The sequence below is a fragment of the Petaurus breviceps genome, unplaced genomic scaffold, assembly GCF_028583685.1.
Source record: "Petaurus breviceps papuanus isolate PSGF00001 unplaced genomic scaffold, PetGlider_PUasm1.0 40, whole genome shotgun sequence".
NCBI lineage: Eukaryota > Metazoa > Chordata > Mammalia > Diprotodontia > Petauridae > Petaurus > Petaurus breviceps.
Genome location: NW_027186315.1, coordinates 2,675,077 through 2,695,756, shown reverse-complemented (window position 1 = coordinate 2,695,756; position 20,680 = coordinate 2,675,077). Strand labels below are relative to the sequence as shown.

At 35.2% G+C, this 20,680-nt stretch overlaps 1 long non-coding RNA gene across 1 annotated transcript; it reads right to left on the bottom strand.

The window, feature by feature from the left end:
• Positions 1-17,091: 17,091 nt before the first annotated feature.
• Positions 17,092-18,242, bottom strand: LOC138170868 (uncharacterized). The gene is made up of 2 exons (XR_011170771.1): positions 17,796-18,242; positions 17,092-17,762 (listed from the first exon to the last, which is right to left on the bottom strand). It is a non-coding gene; the product is annotated as an uncharacterized lncRNA (long non-coding RNA).
• Positions 18,243-20,680: the final 2,438 nt, after the last annotated feature.

Genomic DNA, 20,680 nt, shown 5'->3' with positions numbered 1-20,680 from the left:
TTATGTTATCATTTTCCTGAAGCCATGGTCCTCTTTGAAAAAGGCCAAACACAACAGTACTACTTAATGATATATAGAGGAATGTACATCTTCACCTAGTATTAAAGAAATGCAGGAAGATTGCAAGCTATTTTTTGAGCTCTATTCTTCATTTGCTGTGGTTAAGTTGTAATCAACTTGTTTTACAGTTGTGATCAACTCTTCATGACCTCATGTAGAGTTTTCTTGGCAAAGGCACTGGAGTGCTTCGCCATTTTCTTCTCCATCTCATTTTACAGAAGGGAAAACTGAGACAAACAGGTTAAGTGACTTGCCAAGCTCACACAGCAAGTAAATTTCTGAGACTGGATTTGACCCCAGGAAGATGTCTTCCTGACTCTGGGCTTGCCATTCCATCCACTAAACCACTTAGCTTCCCCTGTTCCTCATTATTTCTCTTTGTATTTTTTATGCATCAGGAAAGCTATGCTACTGGGAATTCCTTGAACCTTTACATTTCCTTCACTGTGAAGATATAGAAACTGAAAAATAAAATTCTTATCTCAATCTGGTGAAACAACTCTAATGCATTAATTTTTAGGGATTAACTGTTCAGTGAAGATTTTCCTGGCAGTGCTGCTGGTGATTGTGGTGGAGGTAGTGATGCTGGTGGTGGTGGTAGTAGTAGTAGTAATAGTAGTAGTAGTAGTTCTGGTGATAATATTTGTTGTTTTTAGATCTTTGTGTTTGAAGCAGACCTATGATATCACAGGGTGATGTCTTGACTTATGTGTGAATTGAATTTAGGTGAGGCAGAGCAACACAAACTCATTAGCCTCACTTTCTCTTCTAGAGTCATAGAAGTCCAGTTGCAAGATAAATGTCAAGATAACTGAAGATTGCTGGGGATATAGTGGATGACCTTGGTGTCTTTCATGGTATCTTTGATGTCTGTCCAAGTTACAAGCACTCCACAGTGCCTGCTTCAGCTGCATTCATAGGCATTGGAACAAATTTTTCTCATCCACCCATTCCATAGGAGAAGTCTGCATGTGCTTGGGGTAGACACTCCTCAAAACACAGTGAGGCCTATAGGTTAGCCTCACCCTGGTTTAACTCATCTGCCAAGACAGTTTATCAGGGTGAGGCCACTGTGCAAGCTACAACTTTCTGGAGCCACAGGTGAGAGTTAGGTGCAAGATAGACAAAATGGTGGATGAGCAGCCAAGAAAAGGGTCTGCCAAACACTCACATAATAGGCATTAGTCCTCCTTTAACCCTTTTAACACCTATAGTAAAGAGCAGTTATATAGCATTTATTATGTGCCAGGAACTGTGCTAAGTAAGTTATAAATATTATCTCATTTGGTAATCACAACAACCATGAAAATTGGGTAACATTATTATCCCCTTTTTAAAGTTGAGGAAATAGGCAAACAGAGGTCAAGTGAGTTACCTAAAGTCACACAGCTTGTGAATGTCAGAAATTGTATTTGAATTCAGACCCAGTGATCTTTTCTGCTCCACCTATCTGTGGTGACACAATTAAAGTTAAAGGATCATCTATTTAGAAGTAGAAGTGAGCTTAAATTTTATATGGAACTCTGCTCTCTTTGTTTTAGAGATGAAGAAACTGAGGCTTGGACACACAGGCCTGACAAAGCAAGGATTTGAAGCCAAGTTCACGACTTTATTTAGACCACTTAACAGTAATTTTTCTTTTGACATGTCCTATTTATTTCTTTACCTGTATGTAATATCAAGCGTAGATAAGATCTTCCTCATGCATTAATAGGCCTCATGTGGAGCCCATAAAGGGAAACTTGTTTAGGAGAAGGGAAACTTGTTTAAAAATTGTTATTTAGAAAATAACACCTTAAAAATAGACAAACATGGGAGGCTAGGTGGCGCAGTGATTAAAGCATCCGCCCCGGAGTCGGGAGGACCTGAGCTTGGTTCTGGCCTCAGATACTTAACACACACACACACACACACACACACACACACACACACACACAAACACAAACTAGCCATGTAACCTTGGGCAAGTTTCTTAACCCAAATCGCCCTCCAAAAGGCAAAAAAAAAAAATTAGACTAACACAAATAGCAAAAGAGACTCAAAAAACAAATGAAGAAAAGAATGCCTTAAAAAGCCAAATTTTCCTGATGGAAAAAAATCTCAAAAGCTCACTGAAGAGGATTATTCCTTCAGAATTAGATTGGAGCAAATGGAAGCTAGTAATTTTATGAGAAATCAAGATACTATTAAACAGATCCAAACAAAAGAATAAATAGAGGGCAATGTGAAATATCTCATTGAAAAAACCACTGAACTGGAAAATAGATCAAGGAGAGATAACTTAAAAATTATTGGACTACATGAAAACCATGATCCAAAAAAGAACCTAGAAATAATCCTTCAAGAAATACTCAAGGAAAATTGCCCTGATGTTTTAGAACCAGAGGGCAAAATAGAGGTTGAAATAATCCACCTGAAAAAGATCCCAAAAAGAAAACTCCTAGGAACATTATAGACAGCTTCTGGAATTCTCAGATCAAGGAGAAAATATTACAAGCAGCCAGGAAGAAATAAATTGAATAATGTGAAAACACAATCATAATAACACAGGATCTGGCAGTTTCTACACTGAGCGATCAAAGGGCTTAGAGTATGATATTCCAGAGGTCAAAGAACTGGGATTAAAACCAAGAATAACCTACCCAGCAAAACTGAGAAAAAAAAAACTGGCTATAAATGATTTCATAATCTTTGACTCAGCAATACCACTTCCAGGGTTATATCCCAAAGAGATCATAGATGTGGGAAAAAGATCCATATCTACAAAAATATTTATAGCAGCTCTTTTTGTGGTGGCAAAGAATTGGAAATTAAGGGGGTGCCCATCAATTGGGGAATGGCTGAACAAATTGTGGTATTTGCATGTTATGTAATACTATTGTGCAATAATAAATGAGGAACAGATGGACTTCATATTTACCTGGAGTGGCTTATATGACCTGATGCTGAGTTAGAAGAGTAGACCCAAGAGGAATTTGTACACAATTATAGAAAAAATGTAAGTGTGACTACCAACTTTGATAAACTGGACTCTTCTCAGCAATCCAGAGTCATAAGTCAACCCCAAAAGACTCATGATAGAGAGAGATGTTTACACCCAGAGAAAGAACTAAGTTTGAACCCAAATTGAAGCAAACTACCTGATCTTTTTCTTTTTCTTGTAGGGTTTTGTTTCTTCTTTCCCATTCTTCATTCCATTCAATCCTTCTTTATAAACTGACTAATGTCTAATGTGAAATATTTGCAGATACTATACTTGATTGTATGCCACCATGGTGGGGAAGGGGGGGAGGGAGAGAAAATTTTAAACTCAAGGAACTGTGGTAATGAATCTTGTAAACTAAAAGTAAAAAAATTAATAAAGACCAAAAAAAAATTTTTACATGCAACTGGGAAATATGATATATAGGTAATGGGGTATAGAGACCCATATTGCACTACTAGAAAGTTAGTGGAGTAAAGGGTGAATATATAAGAGAGAACAGATTGCGGGAAGGAGTATTCATTAGGCTTGTTCTTTAGGAGTGGGAGTAGGAGAAAGAGGTGGAGATAAAAATAATTTAACTCAAAATCTTGTGGAGATGAATGTTGAAAACTAAAAATAAATTAATTAAAAATAAAAAGTAAAATAAAAAAGAATGCTTCAAACTTCTTTGTTCATTGAATGACCATATTTTCCCCTGAAACATGATACTCAGTTTTGTTGAGTAGGTGATTCTTGATCTTAATCCTAGCTCCTTTGACCTCCAGAATATCATATTCCAAGCCCTTCAATTTCTTAATGTAAAAGCTGCTAGGTCTTTTGTTATCATGATAGTGTTTCCACAATATTCAATTTTTTTCTTCTTGGCTGCTTATAATATTTTCTCCTTCATCTGGGAACTCTGGGACATGGCTATAATATTTGTAGGAGTTTTCTTTTCAGGATCTTTTTCAACAGGTGATTGGTGAATGCTTTCAATTTCTATTTTGCCCTTTGGTTCTAAAAATTAAGGCAATTTTCTTTGAGAATTTCTTGAAGGATGATTTCAAGATTCTTTTTTTGATCATAGCTTTCAGGTAGTCAAATTGTTTTTAAATTATCTCTCCTGGATCTATTTTCCAGGACAGAGGGTTTTCCAATGAGACATTTCACCTTGCATTCTATTTTTTCATTTGTTTGTATCTGTTTAATAGTATCTTGATTTCTCTTAAAGTTACTAGCTTCCATTTCCTCCAATCTAATTCTGAAGGAATTATTCTCTTCAGTGAGCTTTTAAAATTCTTTTTCCATCTGGCAAATTCAGCTTTTTAAAGCATTTTTCTCCTCATTGGCTTTTTCGGACTCTATTGCTGTTTGAGTTTGTCTATTTTTTTAAATTGTTATTTTCTTCAGTCATTTTATTGACTCTCTTTTCATGATTTTCTTGCATCGTTCTCATTTCTCTTCTCAATTTTACCTCCATTTATCTTACTTGATTTTCAAAATCCTTCTTCAGCTTCTCCATGGCCTGAAACCAGTTCATAATTTTCTTGGAAACTTTTGGTGATGGATTTCTCACTTTGTTGTCTTCCTCCCATTCCATGCTTTGATTCTTTTTTTCCTCAAAAAGGAATCTAAGTTTTAATTGCTGTGCTTTCTTTTCTTCCTTTGCTCATGATGCCGCTCAATTACTTGACTTTTAATCTCTTTGCCACAGTAGAACTCTGCTTCCAGAGAGGAGAGCTTTGTCCCAAATTACTGGGGTTTCCACAGCTGCCTGAATTATTACTTGGGTGCCCTCTCTACAGACACCACAAGCTCTGCCTCACTGGTCACACACCACAGGACCTCCACCCAAGACCACGATCCAGATCCCTGCAGGTTAACAGAAGAGCAATTAACCTCTGAATGGTTGTTTGGTCCCCCTACATCTGCTGAGCAAGAGCTCTGAAGCAGGCATGTGGAGGTGGATGCAGGGCAGCCATGCCTCTTTCACTTTTCACCCTACAGGACAGGGGCCAGACTGGTCCTCAGCCCTCCCCCCTCCCCCAGTTACAACAGAGTTCCACACTGACCTTTTACTTTGCCTTCCATTCTCTCAAAGTCTGCTCCAGCTGCCAATGTCAGAGCCACCCTGGGGCTAAAAGCTTGGGCTCAGTAGGGGCTGGGCTGGCCTCCACACATGCTGTGATGGACTCTTTCTGTCTGCCTGCTGGGCTGTTTTCAGTGGGACATTTGTTTCTCTCTGTCACTTTGTGGGTTCTGTATTTCTAAAATATTTTTAAAAGCATATTGTGTAGGTATTTGAGGTGTTTATAGGGGCAGCTCACAGAGTTTTCCTACTCTATGCTGCCGTCTTGGCTCTGCCCTCACCACAATAACTTTTTTTTTTTTTTAAGCAATCAGGATTAAGTAACTTGCTCAAGGTTACACGGCCAGGTGTTTCTGGGTGGGTGCTAAGTGTCTGAGCCCGGGATTCGATCTCCAGGTCTTCTCAACACTGGAGCCGGTGCTCTTACTTGCTGTGCTACCTGGCTGCCCCCACAATAACTTTCAATGGTCAGGTTCCTTCATTTTGTTTTCTTTTTGCTAATATACATATATATATATATATATTGCCATTCTCCTTTCTTTTAAATTTGAGCCCTGTTCCTAGGATGGAAGTGTCACAGTCTAAGACATTTTATGCCAGGGACTGCAGACCCTGGCTGTTTATTTAGTGCTGCACTGATGTTGGTTTGAGGTCCATGAAGGACCCTCATGTTTCATCCTGTACTGAAAGGGTAGAGTGGGGTGGGCAGTGGCTGGTGCTCCTGGAAATCTTAGGGACCTGTCAACTTCCCTGGTGTTATGCTGGGGACCTATTGGTGGTGTCTGGCATGTGTTAAGCCTGGTGCATTGTTTCTCTAATTCCCTAGGATACACTGAAGCAGTGGCTATCTGGTCCTTGCAGGTTGCCTATTTTCCCAGTGATAAGCTGAAGAATTTAGAGGTCTGGCAGCTGGAGGATACCTATTTTCATGGTGCAAAACTTAAGTAAATAGCGGCTCCTGGACCTAAAGCCTGCCTGTGAGGCACATAGAGTGTCCTGATATCAATGCTTGCCTATTCTATGGCAGTGGGGCTCACAATGTATGGTTTTTCTTTGATGATCTTTAGAATTTGATCATGATGTTACTGGGAGTTTTCATTTTGAGATTTTTTTCAGGTAGTGATCAATGATAAATTGAACAGCATAGGTATTCCAAAGTATATATAATAGTAAAAAAAAAAAAAGCACATTTGAGAATGGATGGTATAAAATTTCCTTTAAAAATGCAGAAATATCAAATATATTATTTATAATACATAATGCATTAAACTTAGTAAATATGAGAAAAATCTGTCTAAATAAATGGACAAAAAGAAATGATGTTGTAAATAATGACTGAGTCAATTAATAAACCAAGGAAGCAATAAATTTTTTATTTTTAACATAATAAAATAGCATATCAAAACTTATGTAACAACAAAGACAATTCTTAGAGGAAGATATTTTTAGGTGTGCTTTAGCCAAATGTATATTTGCCTTAAAAAGTGGGAAAATATTGATTATTTGAACAATGAACTTAAAAGAAGTAGAAAATACTCTAAGAACCACAAGTTAAATAAAAAAGAAAAATCTTGGAAATAAGAAAGAATAAATAAGGCAATTTAAAATAAAAGAGTATTATGAATTTGTAGACAAAGACTGAAGTATAATTATAGCCTATAAACTATGACTATACATTAAATTAAAATGTTTATGAATAACAAGAGCAATAAACTATAAGCTAACATCATTAATTTATTATTTTGATAGCACTAATAGCAAATTAAAGTGACAAATAGCAATTCACAACAGTAAATATATTTACAAAGGCATGAGCAATGACTTTGCACAATTATATGCCCTAAGAAATAAGCATTACAAAGGAATTTACACATATCCAGGAAAAAAAAAAGTATATATTAATTAAAATAAAGTGCTTACCCAATTGAAAATAAATAATGAATGAACAGATATTGGATCCTAGAGATAATGATGGTGGGATTTGGACCAGATAAAATTACAATTTTACAATTGAACTTTATCAAGCATCCATGGAATAATTAATATTTGCAGTATTAAAAATATTCTTCAAAGTAATAGAGTATACACACCCCAAGTCAATTTAGAAAACACAGCAAACCATATCCTGAATGGGAATCCAAAAACTAGTCATAATGGCCAGTCCTATTGTCACTAGGAAGAAGATCCCAGGAGGGAGCTCCCTCAATCACTAACAAGTTACAGACCAAAAAGCCAGGGCTGATTGAGGTAGGGGCCTGTGCCTAGGGGTAATTGTCCATGATAAGAAGAAGCTGCAGGACTTAGGGTGTTCATTGAAGAAGGTACAAGTTTAGAGGGAAAAAAAGAAGTAGAAACTGTAACTCAGATGTCGGGAAAGGATCAGTCTTAGTTATATGTTTCACACTACTCTGTATCTGGCAGAGAAATAATTCAGGGCAATAATTCCAGAACACAGGAAAATCTACAGTTCTGTCATTAGGAATCAACAGAATTTGAAGCTGGCTAATAGTAGTGTTATCCAATAGCCATCTACTGAAACTCCAAATGGGGCAAGAACAAAAAAGCCTGTTACATACATCCAAGCCCAGGGTCTTGCAAGAGAAGGTCTTGCAGAGCTCAGTAGATGAGGGCAACAATCAGACTTTCACTGAATCAGAATACTTTGTGATGAGTGAAAGCTTACAGATTCCCATCTTGAGCTGTGCCAGAGATAATGTATTAATACAAAACTCAGTATTTAAAGAAAACAGCAGCATTTAAAACTCAGACTTTCCCTCCAGAAACTCATCTAACATGAAGATTAAAATCATGAAGTCAGTGAGAAGAATGAGGAAAGAAAACTAAATAAGACCACAAAAATACCAACACAAAAACCATTTTAGTGACAGGGACTTCAGTCTAATACACCCAGAAGAAGAGAGTGATTACAAAAGATCTACATTCAAAGCCTCAAAGAAAATCACCGCATGGGTACAATTCATCAAGAATTTTTGGAAAAGATGAAACAAGATTTTATTTTTTTTTAATGTAATGAGAATGCTTTAAGAAAAAAAAAGAAAAAGAAATGAGAGATATAGAAGAAAAAGGGAAAGAAAATTGGCAACTTGGTCCTATAGGTATAAAACCTTGTTGAAATAACTAATGCTTTGAAAATTTGAATGGACTAAGTAGAACCTTATGATTCTCTGAGACAATAAGAAATACTAAAACACAGTAAAGAAATTGAAGAAAATAGAAAAAAAAAATTGAAAAAACTTAGAGCAAAAATAAAAGACAACCTGGAAAATTGATCAAAGAGAGAGCACAAATATCATTGACCTATCTGAAAGTCATGACCAAAAATAGGTAATGTATTTCAAGAAACCATAAAAAAGAAATACCCAGATATCTATGAATCAGAGGGCAAAGTGAAAATTGTAAGAACCCACCAGTCGCCTCCTAAAAGGAGACCCCAAATGAAAATTCCCAGGAACATTTTGGTCAAAATCCAAAGCTTCCTAGTCAAGGGGGGAAAAATGTTGCAAGTAGCAAAAAAGAAAAAAAAATAAGCATAAACAAGCCATAGTTAGAATCTCACATGTTTTAGCCACCACCATTTTCAAAGGATGGGAGAGGTTGGAATACAATATTCCAAAAGGCAAATGATAGAGGCTTACAACCAAGAACAACTTAATCAGCAAAATTGAATATAATCCTATAGGAGAAAAAAATTCATCCTTCAATGAAATAGAGAATTTCCCAACATTCATGATGAAAAACCCAGAGCTGAATATAAACTTGAATAGAGACAATTTCATAAGTCAGGAGGAACATAAGATGGTGAACATGAATCAACAATCATAAGGTTAAACATGAATAAACTGCTTACGTTGTAATATGGGATATTATACATGTGGTCCTTCTTAATTTTATTATCACCATTATTATCACCACTAAAGACAGACTAATCAGAAGGTATGGAAATTTTTCTGTTACAACTTAGAGATAAAGAAAATTTTGCTCCCTGAAAACAATAGAATTTAATTAATTGCTTACTAAAAAAGTTAAAAGAGAAAGTGTGGTGTCATAAATAGAGAAAGAGCTTTGAAGTCAGTTTACCTAGGTTGAATCTGTTCCTCTAACACATGCCAGGTAAATTTGAACTTTTCAACTAACATACTCTAAGCAACCCACTAAAATTATAAAACTCTAATTATCAGAAATCTAGGTGTGTCAACCCACAAAGAGTTTTTTTTTTTGTTTACCTGAAAGTTAGATTCATTGTAATCATACTTCCAATTCATATTACATTTAGGGGAACAGTGAGTGGGGGGTGCAAAACACAGCTCACACCTTTGATCTGAATGTGTTTTAATTTTTCATGGTGTCTAAATAAGGCTTCCTTCTTGAGCATAACATCTTTGTTAGAAAGTTTGCTTAGGCTCCCTGGCCTTGCTCCTCTTTGCAACTCAATTATTAAATGCTGTGCTAATTTTATCTTAAATTCATGGTTCAGTTCTCTGTTGCTTGTAGTAATTCTTCTCAGAGCTCCCTTCACTGACTTTATTTATTGTCCAGTATTTGCAGTTTCTGCTATGGTGAGAATAGTTTAAATGTGCAATTTCATGGCCAGTGAGGAATTAGAAGATGATGAGAGATGTCCTCCCTCCTGAAAAGGTGGAAAGTGATTCTTTATCTGGAAGTCATTTTCTTCCTATTTGGCTTACTCTACTGCCAAGCTACTAAATTTTTGCACCTCAACTCTGCACCAGAGTCGAAAATTGAATTTATTATAAATCATCAGAAACATGGCCAATGCCAAACTGCATTACAATTCCATTTAGGAAAAATTTATACAAATAATATAAAGGGTAAAGCTATATCTTTGTATTTTATTAAAAATATTTTCAATTTTAACCTATTCCTTCATCAACTAGGCTAGGAAGGAAATCAGTTCTTCAGGTTAATACTGACCAACTCATCCCACATTTACAGATAATTAATCTTTACCACCCAATTGGATTAACATAAAATTTTAAGCTTAATTCAATTTTTGGAAAGAGATTGAACATAATTAATCATATAAAGAACAAAAATAAAACTACATTGTCATTCTGCATTAGTTCAATTAATGTAGGGGAGAAGAAAACAACATTTCTCAAAAATCTTAAAAAAATAAAATAAAGCCATGAGTGAGTCCTATCTTAATGTGATAAGATTCCTATACTTAAAAATAAGATGCAGTTTTTGTTGCAATAATTGTTTAAAAAAAGCTTTATCATCATAAATTTTATAAATAAATATGGTTCTCTCCAAATGTAATATTAAATAATTTTAAAATGCTGAGACGATTTTAAACAATGTTATGAAAATTCAGAGAGATAAAAATGAACTATTTGCAGATGAAAGGATGGTGTACTTAAAAAAACACCAAAGAACCAGTAAAGGAATTAACTAAGAAGATTCATATTTTCCATATTGTGATAGGATACAAAATACATCTAGAGAAATATTCTGCACTTCTATATAAAACAACAAAAATAAAAAAGGATACAATTGTATTGTCTTAAATTTCACTTAAACTAACTACAAAATGTAAAAGAAAACGTCTCCAAAAGACAAATATTTACATAAATAAAGTTTCTAATGTGGGTGTGTGTGCATTCATGTGTGTCTGTGTGTGTCTGTGTGTGTGTGTGAGACAAAGAGAGAGAGAGAGAGAGAGAGAGAGAGAGAGAGAGAGAGAGAGAGAGAGAGAGAGAGAGAGAGAGAGAGAGAGAGAGAGAACAAGCAGATTTTTGGATTTGGGAGGTTATTCTCTTCACAACATTTAACATTAAAATATGTCAATGTAATAAAAATGATGATGTTAGATAAATTAAATGACCATTTTAAGACTATAATATTGAAATTAATAATATATAAATAATATATTAATATTAATTATATATAAATAATATAAAATTGAAAGAATAAGCTGTAGAACTAAACAATAATAATATTAATACATTCATCCAGAAGATAATATGTAAAATTACATATAGCAAATATAGAATATATGCAATTTCAAGATTATGTATTATTTACATATGTATATTAATATACATATATAGAATTAATTATAAAAAGTAAAAGTGAAAAAATAGTGACAATTCTCAAACTATATTATAAATCAGTCATTATTTTAAACAGTATTTTGTTTTTTTCCAATTACACATAAATACAATTTTTAACATTCATTTTTGAAAATGTGTTCCACATTTTCTCCTCCCTTTCTCCTTTCTCCCTTCCTAAAATAGTAAGCAATTTGACATAGGTTATGTATGTACTATCATGTGAAACATATTTCCATTAGTTGTATCATGAAAGAAAAAGACCAAAATGGAAAAAATGAAAAATATGAAGTGAAAATAGTATCATTTAATCTTCTTCAAACTTCATTTTTTCTTTCTCTAGATGTGGATAGCATTTTTCTTCATGAGTAATTTTAAATTATCTTGGATAATTGTTTCACTGAGAATAGCTAAATCATTCATATTTTATCATCACCTAATTTTGCTTTTATTTTGTACAATATTCTCCTATTTCTGCTCAAAACATTTTGTATCAGTTCATAAAAATTATTTTTGGGTCTTTTCTGAAATCTGACTTCTAATTTTTTTATACTATGGTAATATTCTATTACATTCAGATACCACAATTTGTTCAGCCATTCCCCAATTGATGGGCATTCACTTAATTTCAAAGTTTTGGCCACCACAAAAATAGCTGCTAATTATATTTTGTAAAAGTAAGTCCTTTTCTCTTTTTTATGATCTCTTTGGAATATAGACTTAGCAGTGGTATTACTGGATCAAAGACTATGTACAATGTCCTAGCCCTTTGGAAATACTTTCAAATTTAGATCCAGAATGATTTGATCAGTTCACAACTCCACCAATAATGCATCAGTGTTCCAATTTTCCCACATCTTCTACCACATTTATCATTTTCTTTTCTGTCACATTACCCAATCTGATAGGTGTTACAACCTTAGAGTTATGTTATAAAGGTTAAATAAAAGGTAGATTTATTTTAGCATTCTTCTTTCAATGTCATAAATGTTGAACAAACTTAGAATCATAGTCTTACACATCCAATAAGGAAACAAATTCATCAAATAAATTCTAGAAGTCAACCAAATCATGTTACAGATTAAAACTACATTTAGAAGGTTCACAAATAGGCTAATTGCCAAGCAAGATTTAAATGTTACCAATGAGTTAGGGACAATTGAAATTCTTTCTGTAGCTTCTTATCTAAGGAATGTTTAAGGCCTTAAGTAAAATTTCACACTCTATGGGGATGGCTTCAGTCGGTTCAACAATCTTTTAACTAGGAGAAGCAACCCTTAATAATAATAATAATATTATTATCCTATGAGTCTGGTTTTGGTCAGGTCATATTAAAAATAAATTTTAATATATTGACTTTAATTAATTTAATTATTTTAATTAATTTAATTAATAATTAATATATTGAGATTAAAAAACAGAATACAATCCTTTTCAAGGACCTTATGTTTTACCTGGAGAAAGCATCACACAATGGATATGGTAGACAGGGAGGGATTTTGTTTGTTTGTTTTGGAAAGTGCAGGCATGGTAACCAGAAATGTAAAGAAACAAATAGGTTGACAAAAATTAAGGGTTAAATTTAGGGTTAAAAATAATCAATAGGAATTGTTTTAATAAGAAAAAAAGGAAGAAAAAGAGAACCCAAATTTTAACCTAAGTAAATACCATTCCCTATTACAATAAGGGAAACATCATGTAACAAATTAATGAATGGCATAACAATTCGATATCAAAGTGAAATAATATTTATTGAAATGAATAAAAATTCTTTTTATGGAATTGTGTATAAAATATAAATAAGATTTCAAATGGACAAACTAAAATTAATCAGAATAAATAATTTATCTCTGTCATACAAAACTGAAATGAATTACTTAATATTATGACTGCTGAATAAACAGAAAATTGAGTTTAATATTTATTGAAGGAAGGATTACAAACAACATGTTTGCAGTCATAGGTTTTATGCAATAATGCATTAAATATTAATATTTTTCAATGCATATCTACATTACCACCTTCCTAAAATGATTCAAAATTGATATTTTAGTTTTATTTATTAAATAAAGTAGATTTTATGCAGAGTGAATCACCAGAAGATAGGAGGTTCCATAATTATGAATTCATAAATGCCAAAGACAAAGTGAGAGGTCAGTGTGGACTTTATGGGAACAGGGTTTGAGAAGTGTGGTCTAGCCTCTGCCTCCAAAGGGAGAAAGAGCTGAGGTGCAGCAGACCCTGCCACATGGCTGCTTCAGAGCTCCTGGCCTGCATATTTTAGGGGGACCAAGTGACCATCCTGAGGGGTAATCACTCTTGCTATAACCTGCTTGGATCTGGACTGCTGTAGAGGGTAGACATCCTGGGGTGCATGATCAGGTGCCAGAGACAGTCAATGCTTCAGAGATGGCAGTCAAATAAATAATAGCTCCAGCAGCTGTGAAAACCCTAGTGATTTGGGACAAAGCTTACCCTCTCTGGAAGCAGAGTTCTACTGTGGCAAAAATCTCAAAAGTCAAGTAATTGAGTGGCAACATGAGCAAAGGAAGAAAAGCAAGCACAGAAAACCCATACTAGATTCCTTTTTGGGGGGACAAAAATGATCAAAGCATGGAACAGGAGGAAGACAATGAAATCAGAACTCCTCAACCAAAAGCTTCCAAGAAAAAAATATGAATTGGTTACAGGCCATAGAGGAGCTCAAGAAATATTTTGAAAACCAAATAAGAGAAGTGGAGGAAAAATTGGTAAGAGAAATTGGTAAGAGAAAATCATGAAAAGAGAGTCAACAACCTGACTGAAGAAAATAACGCGTTAAAAATAGATGAACTCAAATGGCGAAAGAGACTCAAAATGCCGATGAGGAGTAGAATGCCTTAAAAAGCATAATTTGCCAGGTGGAAAAAGAATCTCAAAAGCTCACTGAAGAGAATCATTCTTTCAGAACTAGATTGGAAAAAATGGAAGCTAATGACTTTAGGAGAAATCAACATATTATTAAATGGATCCAAACAAATGAAAAAACAGAACTCAATGTGAAATATCTCATTGGAAAAACCACTGACCTGGAAAATAGAGCTAAGAAAGATAATTTCAAAATAATTGGACTACTTTAAAGTCATGATAAAAAAGAACCTAGAAATCATCCTTAATGAAATTCTCAAGGAAAATTGCCCTGATATTTTAGAATCAGAGGGCAAAATAGAGGTCAAGAGGATCCACCAATCACCTCTTGAAAAAGATCGCAAAAATAACATTCCTAGAAAAATTATATCCAGCTTCTGGAGTTCCCAGATCAAGCAGAAAATATTACAAGCAGCCAAGAAGAAACAATTTGAATATTGTGGAAACACAATCAGGATAACACAGGATCTGGCAGCTTCTACACTTCAGGATTGAAGGTCCTGGAATATTATATTCCAGAGGTCAAAGGAGCTGGAATGAAAACCAAGAATCACCTACTCAGCAAAGCTGAGTATCATGTTTCAGGGGAAAATATGGTCATTCAATGAAATAGAGGACTTTCAAGCATTCTTGATGAACAAACCAGAGTTGAATAGAAAATTGGACATTCAGATACAAGAAACAAGAGAAGCATGAGAAGGTAAACAGGGAAAAGAAATCATAAGGAACTCTTCAAAGTTGAACTATTTACATCCCAACATGGAAAAATGATAATCATAACTTATGAAACTTTTCTCAGTATGAGAATACTTTAAGGGAATATATATATGTGTGTGTGTGTGTGTGTGTGTGTATGTGCGTGTGTGTTTATATAGTAGTGTATATGGGCATATGAATTCATATGTGAGTGTGTGTATGTATGTGTACACATATATATAGATAGATAGATAGATAGATAGATAGATAGATAGATAGATAGAGGACACAGGAGCAATTTAATAAGAAGGAATGATACTTAAAAGGTGAAATTTAGAGGTGAGTTAAAAATATAGTGAGCGGAGATGGGGAAAGACAGAATGGGATGAATCATCTCATATAGAAGAGGCAAAGGAAAACTGTTTATTTCCCAGTTGCATGTGGAGAGGAAGAACAGGAAGGCAAAAGGGAATGGGTCAACCTTATTCTCATTGAATTTGGCTTAGGGAGTGCATAATGTACACACTAAATAATGTGTCTTGCCCTACAGGAGAGTAGGGTGGAAGGGGATGAGAGGGAGATGATGGAAAGGATGGGAGGTTGGGAGTGAGGGAAGTTAGAAGGATAAACTTTTGAAAAGCACAGGGTAAAAGTAGAGAATAGAACAAATGGGGGATGGGATAGGATGGAGGAAAATATAGTCAGTCTTGCACAATATATCCACTATGGTAATGTTTAGCATAGTTACACATGTACAACCTATATTGAATTGCTTATCTTCCCAGTAGAGTGGTGGTTGATGTGGTAGGATGGGAGGGAATCTGTAATTCAAAGTTTTGGAGTCAAATGTGTAAAAATATATTATTATTATTATTATTATTATTATCATCATCATCATCATCATCATCATCATTATTTTTATGCAGCTGTGAAATAAGTGTACAGGCACTGAAGTATGGATACCCATCTTGCTCTACTGGAAAGTGAGAGGGGGAATGGGGGAGCATATAAGAGAGAGCAGATTGGGAGAGGGAATATACAGTGGGATCATTGGTTTGGCTTGGTGGGGAAGAGAAGGATGGGTAGAAAATATGTAACCCAAAATGTTGTAGAAATGAATGACATAAACTAAAAATAAACATAATATTTAATTTATAAAAACTTACAAAGTGGATTTTAATTTGTATTGAAAAGACTTTTTAGAAAAATAAAACATTCACAAAAGACCAAAAGGTAGCACCCTTCAAAGTCTACTCCATAGTATAATGTGGGAGACAATATTAAAACAATTGTGTAGAAATAAGATAGATAAAGAAAAATTGGAGGGAAAGCACTACAGAGTAATCAGCAAAGGCTTCTTTTAAAAGGTGTCATTTATCTAAGACTTGAAAGCAGACAAGGGAACCAGTTGGGAGAGAAAAGGAGGAAGATAATTTCAGACATGAGTTGCTGCTAATGAAAATGCAGAGTTGGGAGATAGGGTGCTTTCCTCGAGGAATAACAAAGAGGCCTATGTCACTTCATCTCAGAACTGTCCCTACCCAAATAAGAACTTATGAGAGAATAAAATAATCAGAGTGCCCCAAAGTTTATAGTACAGGGTAAGAAGGATTTTTTTTAAAGCGATCAGGGTTAAGTAACTTGCTCAAGGTTACACGGCCAGTTATTTCTGGGTGTGGTGCTGAGTATCTGAGCCCAGATTTGATCCAGGTCATCCCGACATTGGAGCCGGTGCTCTTACTCGCTGAGCCACCTGGCTGCCCCTAAGCAATTGGGGTTAAGTAACTTGCTCGAGGTTACATGGCCAGGTGTTTTTGGGTAGGTGCTAAGTGTCTGAGCCTGCCATTCAATCTCCAGGTCTTCTCAACAATGGAGCTGGTGCTCCTACTCACTGTGCTACCTGGCTGCCCCTGGAAGAAGGATTCTTGCAACTCAGTGATGATGAATATTCTCTGTACTAATATATGGAGCACCACCTTATCTCCTCCTCTTGATTACTGCTAGTATAAGCAAGTGTGTGTGTGTGTGTGTGAGTGTGTATGTATGTGTGAGAATATGCACACTTCTGTGTCTGTGTGTATCTGTGTACCCCAACCGAGACACTGGACTGGAATTGCCTAATCATTGCCAACCCTGTGACTCCCATTGCAAGGCTAAACTGTTGTAGTGGTTGGAACTTCTCTATGTCTCTGCTTCCTTGTGGAATCTGAACTTGCTGGTTAGTTTATCCAACCCATTGAGGCCATGTGTAATGTAATGCCAAGGAAAGGCAACTTCCCAGGTTCAAAATACCAGCATAGGTGCTCTCTATTTTATTCAGTAACAAACCCAGAACAGAGAAGATCAAAACATGACATCATTCAAAATACAGCATTTACTAAGTGTGATTAAATCATCTCCAAGGCCTACCCCACCCCAGGACTTTCCAATCATTCAATCAATTACAAAGTCTCTGTTCCAAATACTTCTCCACCCCTAGGCTATACCTTAATTAAGTCCACCACAAAGCCCCTCTTCTCAAATGGAGATTAGTTTCCAAACATAAGTAAAATACATTCATTTGCTCAACCATAGAACACAAAAAGGTCAAAAGTTCCCCACCCCTGGATCACAATTGAATCTACCCCAGAGTTACATCAAGTTTAAACACAGCACTTAATACCCAAATGGAGGTCTTTTCTTCATCTTGACACTGAGGCAAGTTCTCAGCATTCTTAGTTCCTGGAGAGACAAGGCTTAGCAAGGCCATAAGATACATTGCCAGTCCCTTCATGAATTTATCCTCTGTCTGTAGAACAGCCCTAGAACCCCTGAACACATTAGCAAAGCCCTCTCCCAGGATTTCTGTAAACATACAACAAGAAAATCCTTCTTCAGGGCTTCTGAACCAACAGAAAGGCTCCCAGACCCCTGCAACAACAGTACTGTCCCTCACCAGTGGACAGTATTCATTCTGTCTGCAGGACAGTCTCCAGACCCCTGCAACAACAGTACTGTCCCTCACCAGTGGACAGTATTCACTCTCTGTCTGCAGGACAGTCTCAGGCCTTCTTAACCAAATGCCAGGTTCCAGGACTTCTTCAACAGGACAGTCTTTCACCAGTGGACAAATCTGGCAAAATAACATCAAAACAGACAGACAAAGTACCAGCAAAACAGCCATGTCTCCTCAGTCCTTGGCAGCTCAGGGGGCAGGTCTCAAAAGTCCAGGGCAATTCAAAGCGGCCACCAGCAATCCTCTTAGTCTCTCTCCCTCTCCACGAGGTGCTGCTTCCAAAAAAAAAATCTTCCGCCTCTCTCCAGTGTCTCTCCAAATCTCCGTCACCAGCTCCTCCCACTTCAGGACTTTCTTTTCACATCAACAAGCCCATCCCACAGGTGGGATTAACAAACTCTGGGTTTTAATACAATCAATTTGAAAACCAAGCCAATACAGGGGAATCTTTAATTGCCATTACTATCACACCATGTGATGAAAGGATTTGAATGCCAAAGATTTTAAATTTCATGCAGGATGTGACAGGGTGCCATTTTAGTTTCTTGAATAGGAAAGTTTCATGGTCAGGTGTATAATAATGGATCATTAATTTTATAGCAAAATGTAGGAAGAAACCTGAGACAGGGGAAACATTCAGCAGGCTATTACAAGTCCAGATGAGATAATTGTATGCACCAAAGTAATTCTAGTGTCCATAGAGGTAAGGCACAAATATAATATATCATGAAAATAACCAAGCCTTGGTGACAGTGGATATAGAGCGTGAGAGGGCAGAGTTGAGAATACCACTTAGGTTTTGAATGTTAGGTAACTGGGAAGATCAAGCATCCTTCAAGATTAATAAAGAAGTTCAAAGATGAGGAGAGGTTTGGGGAGGGAGGAGATATAATAATTTCTATTTGGGACATGTTTAACTTCAGATATATACAAGATATCCAGTTTGGGAAGTTCAATAGGCAGATGGAGATGAAAGTCTGGAAGTTAGGAGAGAGATTAGAGTTAAGTAAATTGATCTGAGAATTATCAGCCAAGGTGTAATCTACTGGGGAGTCCAAAACACAAAAGAAGACCTGGGTAGACCCAAGACATTCCTTTCTACTACCTTTGGATTACTTGGAGGGTCAATGAGGTCAGCATTTCATTCTGGGTTTTAACTATATCTAATTACTCAAAACTAGATTCAAACATTATGATAATTTATAAAATTTTCTAAACAATACTCTTCCATGAGAGAAGTGAAAATAGGGTCGAGGGAAGAATCCAGGAGGATACTCATGGTAAGAGGGTATGAACTGGACAAAAACCCAGAAAAAGAAACTGAGAAGGAAATGTTAGACAAGTAGAACTAGGATAAAACAGTGTAACAGAGACTTTAAGAAAAGACAGTATTAAGGCGAAAGGACCAGGAGAAGACCTGGGAAAGAAATCTCACTCAACCAGTACAATTTGACAACTTCTGTGCAACAAACAGATAGCTTTAAAATGTTGCCTAAAAAGTTGTATAGCCAGGGTTGTAGAAATGATAGGACATGAACCCAAGTTTATCTGGATTCAAACCCTTTTCTCTATCTAATATGCAATGCATTAAAAATAGAAAATAAATAAATCAGAAGTTTTATACTCAAAAATAGGTGGGCCAATTATATGCTGAGAAAGAAAGAAAAGAGATCAATCTAATTTCTGCTTTGTTGCCCCCAAAGAAGTTAAAAGATATAAAGGAAAACTTTTAAGATCATAGATCAGTACTCAATGTAGAATTTATAGGGAGAAAAATTGTACAAGATTAGGTGTTAGTCATAGGTTACTCTTTGTACCATTGGAAGGAAAGTGAACATCTATGACTTCTCAGACATATTCATATATTGACATATTATTGTTTTTGATTAATTTATTTTAAAATTAATTATATAAAAAAGGAAAAAATATATATTGTAAACTTAAATATTAAAACTTAAACACAAAATAAGAAAAGAAATAAAAGCATTACCATGTCTGCAGCAGAACTTAAGAGAGTTTTCAAAATATAGAACCATAAATTTACATTTCAAGAAAGTCTACATAATAAATACATATTCAGTGTTCTTCATCACTTCTTTGCTTCCTTGTAAGTTTTCTTTTGTCCTCTCAAAAGCACTTTTTATTTTCCCCCCTTCCTCCCAAGAAGATACAATTAAGTGTGCACATATTTAAATACATAATTATACTTATAAACACATATAAATATGCACATATACACACATGCACATGCACATACAAAGAAACATTAGTGCATATACATATGCATACACATACACATACTTATACATAGATATTTATAATTATATCCATACAGAGATATATACTCATATGTGTGTATGTATGTATGTGTGTATATATATATATATATATCTGAGGATAAATAACCTCTTCCTTCAGAAGTCTGCACCTTTCCATATTTTTTAAGTTCACTAATTCATCATTTCCTACACAATAGCAATATTTCATCCTTATAGTATCTAGTTGTTTTAAATAGTCTAAAACAATATTAATTAATACGGATGACATATAGTATAGTTGCTCTATTTTCTCTTATGATTAAAAATCTATTCTAGCTTTAATTTTGTCTGCGATAATGATTACTATCCTTGCTTTTTTCCCCAATAAATTCTATTGCTGATCTTTATTTTATGTTTTTGTGTATCTTTTATTTCCTGTCCCTCCTGACTTCTCTTCTTTGCTTCTACCTGCTTCATTGCATTCCTATTACTTAAGCTATCCCCCCTTACAAAGACCCCTCCCTTATCCTTCCTTTCTTGTTAATCTAAACACCCTTCTATTAGGGCTGTTGTCCTAATCCCTCACCCTCCCTTCTAGAAATCCTTCCTTTCCTCTCT